Source organism: Macaca thibetana, chromosome 15 (assembly GCF_024542745.1).
Source record: "Macaca thibetana thibetana isolate TM-01 chromosome 15, ASM2454274v1, whole genome shotgun sequence".
Taxonomy (NCBI): domain Eukaryota; kingdom Metazoa; phylum Chordata; class Mammalia; order Primates; family Cercopithecidae; genus Macaca; species Macaca thibetana.
In genome coordinates, this window is record NC_065592.1 from 9,176,572 (window position 1) to 9,190,389 (window position 13,818).

General features: G+C 56.2%; 1 protein-coding gene and 1 pseudogene across 1 annotated transcript in view; one reads left to right on the plus strand and one right to left on the minus strand.

Moving 5' to 3' along the window:
- The window catches only part of SH3GLB2 (SH3 domain containing GRB2 like, endophilin B2), a 483,899-nt gene that overhangs the window by 152,689 nt on the left and 317,392 nt on the right, over positions 1-13,818 (plus strand). The gene's annotated exons all lie outside the window — the stretch shown is intronic.
- Positions 2,694-5,561, minus strand: LOC126937076 (putative uncharacterized protein encoded by LINC02913; annotated as a pseudogene).

Below are 13,818 nucleotides of genomic sequence, written 5' to 3' on the forward strand. Positions count from 1 at the left end.
AGCCCACAACCACAGGAGGTTGGAGGCCTTGGAGATACTGGTCAGGAGAGTGCAAAGGTTAAAGGTGAGAGCTGCAAGGTCAGATGGATACAGTAGGTGCTGCTATCAACTGGCAACTTCAGCTTGCAGCCTCTGTCCCAGACACATTTCCTCCATCTGCCAGCAGCGTGGAGGAGGTGGGGTCCCCAGAGCCCATGACAACCGGAATGCGTCTTCTCCATTCTGGACTGGAAGCCACCTCTGGGCCCAGCACAGGATTGCAGGGGAGGGACACAAGGGCTTTTTTTTTTTTTTTGAGACAGGATCTCGCTGTGTTGCCCAGGCTGGAGTGCAATGGCACAATCATGGCTCACTGCAGCCTCAACCTCCTGGGCTCAAATGCTCTTCCTACCTCAGCCTCCGAGTAACTAGGACTACAGGTGCCCACCACCATGTCCCGCAAATCATCTTACTCTTTGTAGCGACAGGGTCTCACCATGCTGCCCAGGCTGGTCTCAAACTCCTGGGCTCGAGCAATCCTCCTGCCTCAGCCTCCCTGAGTGCTGGGATTACAGGTGTAAGCCTGGTCCACAAGGGGTACTTAGAAATGGTTTTTCCGTGTCTAGTAGATGGACACCCAGGTCCAGAGGTCTCCAGGACCATGAACCGGGACATTCTCAGGAAGGGAATGTCAACTGGGTTTCAAATGTGGCTTCAAAAGGAGTCCACTTTGAGATGTAAAAGATGCACCATCCATCTACAATGAAGGACCTGAACTCTGATGGGGACACACCGCCAGGAGACTTTTTTTGAGATGGAGTCTCGCTCTGTTGCCCAGGCTGGAGTGTAGCGGTGTGATCTCAGCTCAATGCAACCTCTGCCTCCCAGGTTCAAGCTATTCTCCTGCCTCAGCCTCCTGAGTAGCTGGGATTACAGGCATCCGCCACCACACCCGGCTAATCTTTTGTATTTTTATAGAGATGGGGTTTCACCATGTTGGCCAGGCTGGTCTCGAACTCCTGGCCTCAAGTGATCCACCCACCTCGGCCTCCCAAAGTGCTGGGATTACAGGCGTGAGCCACCACGCCTGGCCAAGCAGACTATTTTTAAGCAAGGTCTGTGGGGGTCTTTTCAGTGATTTTGTATGGGATGGATCAGTTCTGCAGCCCTGGGTGGCCCCTCTTAGGCCCATGTGTTCACAGTCTGTGCATGTGTCCCCCTCTCCTGGGAGACACGAGTGACTCCAGGGCAGGTACCATGTGTGGTTCATGCTTGTTCCCAGAAAGCTCCCCCAGTGCCCGGCTTCCGGAACTCAAAGTCTATCTGGGGTTGGGGATGTGTCTCCCCCACTAAGCTGAGCCTGGCCGAAGACCAGGACTCCATCCTGCTCACTAGAGTACCCGGGGCTCAGGCCCACAGCTGGGCTACTGACTTTTCTCACTGTGGGAACTTCAGCCGGGCCTCTCAGCTCTCTGTGCCTCATCTTCCTCATCTGGGAAGTGCAGTCTCATCTAGTTGCACCTCATGGGGTAGAGGTGAGGATGACCTGGGCAGTGAAGAGGCTGGCATGTCGCAGAGCACAGACCTGTCCACAAGTGGGGCCTTGCTGTCTGACACTCCCCATGCAACGCTGGACACAAGGAAGGTTCTGGTACTGCCTGGAGTTCAGGCAGATAGTTTTCCAAAACATTTCTTTTTCTTTTCTTTTTTTTTTTTTTGAGATGGAGTTTCCCTCTTGTTGCCCAGGCTGGAGTACAATGGCGCAATCTTGGCCCACCACAACCTCTGCCTCCTGGGTTCAAGTCATTCCCCTGCCTCAGCCTCCCGAGCAGCTGGGATTACAGGCATGCGCCACTACGCCCAGCTAATTTTGTATTTTTAGTAGAGACACGGTTTCTCCATGTTGGTCAGGCTGGTCTCAAAGCCTCAACCTCAGGTGATCCACCTGCCTCGGCCTCCCAAAGTGCTAGGATTACAGGCGTGAGCCACCGCGCCTGGCAACAACTTTTCTTAAAGTTTAGGGATAAAGATGGTGTGTTATTGGTGGGAGATGTGAGAGTTTGTTTTTGTTTTTTGTTTTTAAGGGAAAGCTTCACGTTTCTCTTCTTTTTCCCGTTCCCCAGCAGACTAACACCAACCAGGCTCCTGCTGCCGGGCCAAGCGTTGTACTGAGCCACATAGTAAGGAACAGGAATTCAGGATATTTGGAAACCAACTTCCAAAGGGTCCAGGTTAAGGAGAGAGAGATGACCTCCTGGGACCCCACCCTCCTGCCTGAGCCTGGAACCCTAGAAGCCAGACCCAGCTACAGACACGTGCCCACGCCAGCCCCACACACGGTGCCCTCTGAATCCGGGCATGCTCATGGTCTTTTGAGGAGAGAGGTTGATTGTGTTAGGGACGTTGCACCTACAAAATCCATCAGCCTGTACATGGTCGGACATTTGCTTAGGACAAACAAAACGGAGCAAACTCTAAAATCCACATGCAGGGCCTCTCTGGCAGTGAATGACGGTAGTATTGGTCTTTTGGCCAGACATCAAGCAAGACACTTGCCATGCAGGAGGTCAACGTGTCCCCATTTCACAAGTGAGGAATTCAAGGTTCAGAGAGGTCAAACGAGACTCCCAAGGCCACTCAGTGGCAGGGCCACGCTCCAACCCTGAGAGTCTCTGATGACAACCCCAGTCTCACCAGGACACCTGCTTAAACCCCCCTGAACCAGGGGTCCCCCAGGAGATAAGCAACAGGTATCAAATGCACATACGAATACCCAGGCCAGTCATCACATGGGAAGGTTATATGTACTGAGAAAACTCAGAGTGGGAATCAAAGTGACAAACATGGAAAATTTGAATCGGGTTATGCAAAACCGAGTGACTCTAGAAGAATGCCTTCCCTGAGACTGAGCTAACTCTGGCCAACTTTTGCCTGATTCCTAGATAAGGAAGGAAAAGGTTGGGGGGCAGACAGCAGTTCAGAGGCCTCACTGGCTTTAGTATAAGGCCTGAGAATGGGCAGAGGGAGGAAAGACTCGGGCTCTGAGGCTCTCTTGGGCTGGGGAGTCTCTTAAGCAGCTGTGTGAGGTGGGAGCCAGAAGTGGACTCTTGAGACAGACAAATCTGATGTTTCTTCCAAGCAAGCCATGTGACCTCTCTGACCCTCAGTCTCTTCATCTGAAATGTGTCCAGCAAAGCTTTATTGACTGGCTGCTCCATGCAGGGCTGATGCTGGGTGCCAGGGACTCAGCCATGAATGGGAGAGACCAGATTGGAGCCCTCACCAAGCTCACTCCTAACAGGGGGAGATAGCGAATTTGGAGATGAGCAGATTCTGACATCAGTTGTAAGGAAATAACACAGGGATTAAATAATTCCTTTCTTGGGTGGGGTTCAGGGTGGGCATCCGAGTCAAGGCTGAGTCTAGCATGGACCCCGGGGTGAGCGCTCAGTCGGCGGAAGCTGCTTCTGCAGCTGCAGAAGTTCTATTAACATAACCTGTGTAAAACGGGGCTGCCTTGGGGGCCAGTCTCATCACGGTGTCACGCTCAGAAAAACACCAGTCTGACATCCCCAAATCACTGAAAAGCAGTTTAAATCTTCCCGAAATCTTTCAAAGAGACACCAAAGGGGAATTCCTTTGCGTACCACACACAAAAGACATTTTCCAGCCTCTCTGCTGGGAGGTCTCATGGTAGCTGCCTCGGGAATATCTCCCTTCCCACTCCCTCCTTTTTATCCTTATCAGAGAGGTGGGAGCGCTGGGCCTGGTCCCAGGAGACAGGGGACTGGCCTGGATCCAGCCTCTGTCCTCCCTAGCTGTGGGGTCCTGGGTGCGTTGCTTAACTACTCTGTGCCTCAGTTTCCTCATCTGCAAATCACAGATAGCAATCGCACCGCCTGCAGGGGGCTCTTGTGGGAATTCTAGGAAATAATCCCCATGAAATACATGAGAGAGGCAGGCACACAGCTAGACGATTGACGTGTGAGCTACTAACACGATCTCTCTCTGCCCCCCTCACCCACCTCTCCTTTGCACCCACCTCAGTCAGGAGCTCTGGGCGGCGCCTCCTATAGGTCAGTGTGGGTTTTCTAGGTCCCACCGCTCAGCGGCAGCTCGACCCACTGTCCCAGACAGCACAGGCAAAAGGCCAGGGCTGGCCAGGCAGAACTGGGAACTATCTTAGGAGGGGACAACAGGGCCTGGGACCATGCTTATCCCTGCCCCCTCTAAGGTTGCATCCTCTCTTAGGTGGCACACATAAAGGGCAGTGTCCCTGGGCATCAGTGCTCTGAGGGCAGAACCAAGCGAATGCCCTCTTAGGGCCTGTCGATGTGCTGGGGAAACGTGGCTCCCCACCCATGAAGCTGCTGCTAGCTCCAAGCCTGGGTGCCCTGGCCAAGGTGGCCACAGAGCAGAGGATTCAGATGTCTCACTTCCTGAGGGGCTCCAGGCCGGGCCCTGGCAACACAGCTGTGAACAGCCATGTGGTTCCTGCCCTCGTGGAGCTCACAGCCCTGTCTGCAAAGCAGGCAATCGGCCTGAGCATGGGGTGCGAAACCCAGAGTGGGCAGAAGAGGATGGGCTGGGCAACAGAGAGGCCTTCCCAGGGAAAGAGGCACTGAAGGGAAGGGTTTGCGTAGGAAGAAAAGGGGTTCCAGGCAGAGGCCACAGCCTGGGCAAGGGCCTGGAAGAGAAAAGTGGTGGGTTCGAGGGGCTGCAGGTGTCCTCACCCACCTCCCCCGACAGGTGTGGTTTATTGCTCAAGGCCACATACGCCATCTCACGTGGTCCCCACTGCCACCTGGAGAGGTCAGAGGGCAGGAACTCTTATTCCCAGTTCACACTGGGACAATTCCCAGCTGGACTAGAACCCCGATTTCCTGACTCCTGGCTCAGGTGAAAGAGCCAACATAAGGCTGGGCCCACAGCAGCCCTGGCATTTGACCAGCAGTCAGGTGGACCCAATTTTCATCACTTCCCTTTAACAGATGAAGAAATTGAGGCTTAGGGAGGGCACAACACCCCTCAACTGCCACAGTTTTTGTCTCTCTCGGGGCCCCAGGACAAGCCTGAGGTGCAGAAAAGCCCTCCCTGGGTAGGGCAAGAAACAGAGCTGGGAACCGGGGTGACTTGGGGTGAAGGAAGGAGGGGAGCGAGGATGGGTTTTGGAAATCCACACCGGGCGGGGAAAGGCGAAGGAATGTGGGTGAGACGGGGTGCGCCGGTCCCGGAGGGGCCCAGGGCCTCAGGCAGCCCCCTCCCTCCCTGCCTCCCAGGTAAGACCCTAGCTTCGCGGAAGAAAACACCCCTCAGGTGGGCGGGGAGGAGGGCCACCGCCTCCTGGCCACCCAATCAGAGACATTCCCAGTCTGATGGCGGAGGCCGCCAGGGCCAAGGGCTCGCAGGGCCTTCCCCGGGGAGCCCCCGAGACCTGCCCCGGACTCGGAGGCCCACCGCCCACCGCCCGCCCCCAGCCTCATTAGCACCGACACCCGTCGTCCTCCCCTCGGTTTCCGATGGCTCCAGAATTTAAAGGTTAAATCCTAACCTCGTCTCAGCAGTTTCTCCCGGCTTTGCCTACCCAGCGCCAGTTGCTGGTAATTATATGCATCTCCGAGCAGCCAATCAGCTGTCAGACTGACAGATACTGATCTTTTCGTTTTATTTTTAGCTCTGTGCTTCCCCCTCTAGTTGCAAAAAAAAATTCTGTTTGTTCTGTGCGCTGCTGCCTCGCTTCCAGCCCTGCAGCCGGCTCTCATCTCCGCCAGCCAGGCGGGAGCAGGCAGCCGCCGGGGCTGGAGCCTGCGGTCCCCGCCCGAAAGCGGGGAACAGAACGTGCCCGCCGCCCCCGAGCTGCGGACCGCCCTGCCCAGAGCAGCCCCCAGGGAAGGGAGGAGGCCGGGGCGCTGCGGGCACCTTGGATGCAAACACCAGAGGGGCTGTGCTCGGTCTTGGGGGCCACGCATGGGAGGAAGCAAGCCCGTACCTGCGGGCTGGGGGCTGAGAGAGAAAGACACACACAGAGACAGCGAGAGACAGAGAGACGTGCACAGGCAGAGACAAGCTAGACTGAGGGCGGAGGGGGAAAAGACAAGCACGTTCCCCCCTGGAAGCATTCGTCCCCCATCCCCCGGAACAGAAGAGGGCAGGAGCGGCCTCAGCCCCGCCCCGGAGTGGGGCTCAGAGGGGAGTTTCCAGCCCCAGGCCCCCCAGGGCTCAGGCCGGGAACCTGGGCCGCCCCTCCCAGGCCTGGTGCCCCATCTACCACTGAAGGCCGAGTGAAGTGCTCTTCAGGATCATTTGCGAGTTGTTCTGGAAGGTTCTGTGGGCCTTCCTGGAGGCTGGCAGGTGTAGGGGCCTGGCGGGAGGGAGGCCCCTAGTCATACAGCTTCTCTGGAGGGAGAGGCAGCGACTGAGGGCCAGGAAAGCTCTTAGGTCCCAGTGAGTCTCGCAGACAGTGGAGGGGTCTGATCCAGGGGGGCCGGCGCTGAAGAGCTATGGGAGTGATTGTGAAGTTTCCTTCCATCCTCGCAGCTCTCTAGTTTGCAAATTGTTCGCTTTGCCCCAGTGGCCTCTGCTTCTGCCCCATAGTTAGCTCCAGAATGGAGTGAAATAGGGGTCTGGGAGGCCTGATGAGGGTCACCTGTTTTCTGATGGACCCTGGGGCTGGCGTGGGGGGAGTGTCACCTAATGGTTCCGGCGTCGAGGCACAACTCACCTGGTTCAAGCCCCAGAGCTGCTGTTTACCAGATCTGCGACCCTGAGTGAATGACTTGAGCCCTCTTGGCCCCACTGTCCCCACTGGGAAGGTGGGCCCCCACCCCACCCCGCACCCCACAGGGTGGCTCGGGGCCAGAAGTCACTCTGTCTGGGCGCTGCTCCCGGCCCCGGCATCCACAGGCCCGGCACACTTGTGAGCAGGTATTATTAGCTTCTCCGTTTTGCGGATGGGGAAACTGAGGTTCATGTGACTTGTAATTGGCAGAACTGGGACTAGAAACACCCCCCCACTTTTGGCTTCCTTTTCTCTGACACCACAGATGGCGCGCTGAGAAAAAAAGAGAAGAGCGGGAGAAGGGAATTAGGAGCCTGAGAGAGATGGAGGGAGGCAGAAGCGCCGTGATCAATTACTTGGGCTATAAATTTCTGCTGTTTTGCAAAGTGAGCACACAACCTCCGAGAGGCAGAGCTCCCTGGGCAGGCTCTGGAGAAACCAAACAGAGCCAAGCCCCGCAGCAGGTGCTTTTGACGGTGGGAACCGGGGAGGGAGATGGGTCGAGCCCAAGGGTGGGTGGGACAAGCTGGGGGTACAGCAGAGGGGGCCAGGGGAGGGCCAGGGGAGAGGAAGGAAACCCAAGTGTCAGTGAGCTTGGGAGCTGTGGGAGCCCCCTGGGGAGGGAGCGGCCTCGTGCCCCCTCCCCAGCATTGTCTCCCACTGCTGGGGGGTGGGAGAACCAGGCCTGGGCATAAGATCGTGGCCCCCTGCCACTGCATTCGAAGCTGGTACAGGGCGGGGGCGACGGGATGCAGGAAGCCTTTGAACCTCACCTTCCTCATCTGTAAAATGGGGATACTGACGACATCCATCCTCAGGGATTGGTATCTAGGGTATAAGTGGCTTAGCATGGGGCCTGGCACACAGCAAGGAGCGTTGTTCTTGTAAATTTTTTGGAAGATTATCAAGGACAGAAGGGTTTGGTAGCTGGTGGTTTGGAGACCAATTTAATTATTTAAAAGCTGGACAGTGGTCCTCCCTAGGAGGAAGGATGATGGAGTTTCCTACAGTGGGGATAGGTTGGGCAGGGCATTAGACCTGTCTCTTGGTCTCCCAGCCATGGAGGGGCTGGGGACAGGGACCAGAATGCTGTGTGTAGCTGGGAAAAGAGGCCAGAGCCAGCTGCCCAGCCTGTGATTCCTGGGCTCCACCTTCCTGGAGACCTGCAGTGGCTCACTTAGGAAATGAGCCAGAAGCAGAGGCCAGCTTCTCTCTCTGGAATCCAAGTGCCCCAAGGAACATGGGATCCTGGGAGCAACTCCCTCAGGGCCTTGCACGCTGTGGAACTGCAAAGAACTTAGCGTTCCAGGAGTGGCCCCTATGTGCTCAACCTTCTGCTGTGCAGGAGGAAGTTCACAGTGAGCCAGCTCGGGCCCTGCCCACAGGGAGCAATTTGTCAGAGAGAAGGGAAAAAAATAGATACCCCTGACCCCTGAACCTTGGTCTTTCAACCCCAGACAATGGTCAAAGTAAATGGGAGGCCACAGGATGGAAGAGGAAGGCCACAGACTACAGACCCGAGGAAGGAGGAAAGCAGGGGTGGGAACCTGAGGGCAAGGGGTGAAGCCCAGAGTCACCGTAAATCAGAGCCCCAGAGAAGATGCCCTGAGGTTCAGGCAGGCACTAGGCTCAGGGCCAGAGGCAGACACTCTCCAGCTTCAGGGATCCCAGGCCAAAGGCACTGGAGGAGCTCTCTATTTTAAAGGAGCCCTAAGATGGATTCCTTTTCAGTGGAAAAGCACGTCCCCTGGATGGGGATGATGAAAACGTTGACTTAGTCATAACAAATGTTAAGAAACAGCTCCCGAAGAAAAGTTTATTTCTTGCTTGCATTATAGTCTCCTGGGGGCTGGTGGAGGGAGGGGCAAGGGCTCTGCTCCATGTGGTCACTCAGGGGCCCAGGCCCCTTCACCCCGTGACCCTGTCATCACCTAAGGCCTTATCCTCCTCTGCCGTAACCATGTGGGAGAAGAAAGAGGGAGCGTGGAGGATAGCATGGAAGGATGCTTGTGGACCAAGCTAAACCAGGGGCAGAGGAGCCACATCATTTCAGCTCCCATTGCACAGGCCAGAGCTGGGTCATGTGGCCACTCCTAACTGCAAAGGAGGCTGGGAAATGCAGTCCAGCTACATGCCCAGGAGGAAGCCAATGAACCAGGGTTTGGTGAAAACATAGCAATCTCTACCTCAAATGCTGTCCTCTTCAGGTGGATGAGTTGACATGAAGCGACACTAACAAAGTGTCCAGTGTACCTGGCCTCTGACCTGTGTGCCAAAGCTGTGATCTGGAAACCCAGAGGCTGGTCATCTTAGGGTCAGGACAGGCCTCTGAAGGCTGCTCCTACACCTCCTCTGGAAACTGCACCTTAAAGCATGCCAGCCTGGGCAACATGGCGAGACCTCGTCTCTACTAAAACAACACAACAACAAAAATCAGCCAGGTATGGTGGCTGGCACCTATAGTCCCACCTACTCGGGAGGCTAAGATGGGAGAATCGCTTGAGCCCGGGAGGACAAGGCTGCAGGGGGCTGTGATCACGCCACTGCACTCCAGCCTGGGTGACAGAGCAAGGTCCTGCCTCAAAAAATAATAAAAGTGAAAATGAAGTGTGCAGAGAAGGAACAAGGGGAGTAGAGGAAGGTTTTTTGGTCTAAGGAAAGCAGCTAAAGCCTTTATCAGATTCCCAAAAATTTGAAGCACAAGGGCTTAAGAGAAGTGGACCACTGCCTATTAAAGCAACAGCCTTGGTACCAGGACATTGGTCCTTATGAGCCCAACTACACAGGAGCTGAGGATTCCCCTGTTGTCATCCCCTCTCCCCAACCAGGCACGCCCCATAGACCTCCAGGGTCAGGGCAGGGAAGGCCCCCAACCGATCCTCAGCAGCAAACACACCAGTCCAAGTCAGCCACGAGACCAAAGCAGCCACAGGGCCATGGGGCATCAGCGTGGGAGGTGAGTTCAGCCATGCAGATGGAGAAACTGAGGCCCAGAGAGGGGCCATCTTACCCAGCGTCATGCAGTGAGTCAGGGCAGAGTCAGGGGTGGCATTCAGTGGCTAACCAGTCAGGTTTCTGTGGTTATAAGCAAGAGAAACTGACTTTGTTTCACTTGAGCAGGAAGCAGCTTTATCATGAGATCAAGAGGGAGCTCAGAGAATGGAAGCAAAGGCCGGAGATCCAGGCGGGCCTCGGTGAGGATGGGATGAAACCAGGGCATCTTCCAGAGCAAGGAAAGCCTCAGTGACCGCCCCAGGGGTTGGCCATCAAGATGAAGCCAGGTGAGCATCTATCTTCAGGGTAGGAGGACTGGCGACCAAGATGGGGCTCCAGGCCTGCTGTGGTTTGAATGTGTCCCCCGAATTTCATGTGTCATGGAGAACTTAGTCTCCAATGGGGCAGTATTGAGAGGTGGGAGCTTTAAGATGTGATTGGAGCATGAGGGTTCTGCCCTCAGGAATGGGTTAATGGATTAATGGGTCATCATGGGAGGGAAACTGGTAGCTTTATTAGAAGAAGAAGAGAGGCCTGAGCCAGCTCATGGGCCACTCTGCCCCCTTGCCATGTGATGCCCGGCACCACCTGGAGACTCTGCACAGATCCCCACCAGCAAGAAGGGTGTCACCAAATGTGGCCCCTCGACCTGGGACTTCTCAGCTGCCACAACTGTAAGAAATACATTCCTTTTCTTTATACATTACCCAGTTTCAGGTATTCTGTTACAAGCAACAGAAAACAGACAAAGACAAGGCCCATCCCTTGGCCAGGCAGGACAGGAGCATCTGGGCTGACAGCCCACTCCCCAGGCTGCATACATGGGGGGAGGTCCCCATGAGGCAACTGGGGGGCTCTTGCCAGAAAAGGGGGGCTTGGGTGCTGGGCTGGCCAAAACAGCAGATGTCCACCCTGGCCTCCTGCACCGGGGTTGTGCAATCAAAACAAAACAACCATGGCCTGGTTTCCTGCAGCCAAGAGCTATGGCCTGACCGGCGAGTCTGGCCCAGAGCACAGCTGAGAATCAGGGAAAACAGAGAGTCTCTGCAAGCTCGCTCTGCGAACCTGGGACCCGGGTTCCAGGCTCTGCGGCTCCCCCAGGAGACTGGCAGCTGCCTGAGGGCGGTAAGGGAGGCTGCTGGCCCCACTCCAAGCTGGGCTCACGTGGGGCTTGCGCAGGCCAGTCTGTGATTTCACAAGCCAGGGATTCACACTGAAGGAGGAGCTGGGGCCAAGGGCTGGGGGCCCAGGTGGAATTTATCCCAGAGGGCAGGGAGGTGGAGCCGGGAGAAAGTCCGGAGGGTCCAGTAGGGCCTGACTCAGGAGCTCAGCACTGGTTTCACTCCCCACCTCCCCACCCCGCCCCCACCCCGGCTCCATGGGGCCAGTGGCTGATACTCAGTGTTCATTCTGGCAGGAGCGAGAAACCAGAGAGAGAGGAGGGATGGTACAATGGTCAGTTTCCTGTGTCCACTCAGGGGAGGCTGCAGTCCCCACCCCTTGAATCAAACACGAATCTCTGTGTTGCCAGGAAGGTATTTTGCAGATGCGATTGAAGTCCATGACTTCCAGCCGGGGGTGGTGGCTCACTCCTGCAATCCCAGCACTTTGGGAGGCCAAGGTGGGCAGATCACGAGGTCAGGAGATCGAGACCATCCTGGCTAACACAGTGAAACCCCGCCTCTACTAAATATACAAAAACATTAGCCGGGCATGGTGGTGGGGGCCTGCAGTCCCAGCTACTCGGGAGGCTGAGGCAGGAGAATGGCGTGAACCCAGGAGGTGGAGCTTGCAGTGAGCCAAGATCGCGCCACTGCACTCCAGCCTGGGCGAGACAGCGAGACTCCATCTCAAAAAAAAAAGAAAGGGACATTGTCTCAGATACTCTGGGTGGGCCTGACTCAGTCCGGTGAAAAGTCTTAAGGGGCTGGGCTTCACTGCCTGTGGACGGCAGCGTGTTCCCAGGTGGAGATTTCCGGCTGCCCTTTCCGACAGGCTGCCCTCCAGATTTCAGACATGCTTCTCCAGCCCCCACAATCGCATGAGTCAATTGTTTGCAATAATCTCCTACTACAGACCTCTGACTGCTTCCGTTTCTCTAGCAGAACTCTGACCAGCACGGCCGGCGGGAGGACAGTGGAGAAGCGGACTGGGAGGTTCTGAGAGCCCTCTCTAGGTAGGAGCATCACACCTGCACAAACAAGCAATAACTAGGTCCTGTCCCTCACACAGCTGGGAAGCAAGGACAGCGCCACCCGCAGGGGCCGTGCAGCCGTGGGTGCTGGTGTTCAGCAAGGTGGCTCGGAACTCCAGGGCAGGCCTGGCACAGCGGTGTACAACTGTCCCCTGTCCCCTCGACATCACCCCCTTGAGTGGCCGACACATCCGTTAAACTCTGGCCTGCAAAGACTTGATGCTTGTTATTTCTCTGAATCTGCAGAACACTGGACAAAAGAAGAGACTGAGGTCCAGACTTGCTCACTTGTCTGGGGGTTGAGATGGTCCCAGAGCTCTTTGAACCCCACCTCTCTCAATGAGGCTAAGGTACCCCTGTGACCATCAGACCCCCAACAGTGATACGGCCAGGTCAGGTCTGAGCTAACCTGGTGGAAGGATGGCTTCGAGGGAGCTCCGTCCTGACCCATGTGGGCAGACACACACCCAAGGTCTGGCTGATTGTCCTCAGGGGAGGTGAGCGGCCCTGCTGGGGAAGAGACTCCATTGCCGTCAGCCTCCCTCGCCCAAGATCAAGGATCTCCAGAGACTTCAGATCTCCTAAAATCTCTCCCCAGCCTCCTGGCCGCATCCTCACCGTGTCAGCAGGAGGCACAGCAGGGGCTTAGGAAGCGTCCACCACCCACCTGTGTTGGGACCTCGGGGAAGTGTGGTGAGGTGCCACTCAGTGTCCTCTTCCTCCGGGACAAGGGGAGGAGCAACAGGAGCTGGGGTGGGGGTGGCAGGAAAGAAGAGAAAGAAAGCGAAGACCCGACTCCACCTCAGGCCGGCTCCAACAAGCAGCTGGGCCTGCAGGCCTATGGGTGGGAAGCCTGCGGGTAGCGAGGACAGTTCCTCTTTTTTTCTTTCTAAAGATGGTGCTAGGCCAGGCGCGGTGGCTCACGCCTGTAATCCCAGCACTTTGGGAGGCTGAAGCGGGTGGATCACAAGGTCAGGAGATCGAGACCACGGTGAAACCCCGTCTCTACTAAAAATACAAAAAAGTAGCCGGGCGTGGTGGCGGGCACCTGTAGTCCCAGCTACTCGGGAGGCTGAGGCAGGAGAATGGCGTGAACCGGGGAGGCGGAGCTTGCAGTGAGCCGAGATCGCGCCACTGCACTCCAGCCTGGGCGACAGAGCGAGACTCCGTCTCAAAAAAAAAAAAAAAAGATGGTGCTTCACTCTGTCGCCCAGGCTGGAGTGCAGTGGTGTGATCATGGCTCACTGCAGCCTCCTGAGGCTCAAGCCATCCTCCTGCCTCCCCAGTAGCTGGGACCACAGGCACATGCTACCATGTCCGGCTAATTTTTTTTTTATTATGATTATTTGTGGAGGTGGGATCTCGCTGTGGTGCCCCAGCTGGTCTTGAGCATTTACTCTTATATACTGACCAAACATGAATACAAAGCCCACTGCCAGAGCCAGGCTTTGCTCCAAGCACCGACAGTTGTTCACTTCTTTAATCCTCGAAACCCTTTGGGGGTGGAGGGACTATTCCTCTCTGTCATACCCATTTTATACAGGAGGAGACCGAGGCACGGAGAGGTTAACTCCTTGCCCAAGGCCCCACAGCCAACACACGGTGGCCCCGCCCCATCTCCCTAATCCCAAGGCCCCATCCACCTCTCCTCCTTCCTCAGACCTTGGAACAGACCTCCCCAGGGGGCCTCCCCACTCTCAGCCAGAGACCCCAGTCAAGAGGGTCCCTCTGTCTCCTGTTATAGCACAGGCCGCAGTGCAGACCCATTCTCTCTCTCTCTCTCTCTCTCTCTCTCTGTCTGTTTCTCTCTCTCTCTTTGTCTCCCTCTCTGTCTCTCTCATCTGCTGTTTGTTTGGTCTTCGGGGTTCCCACC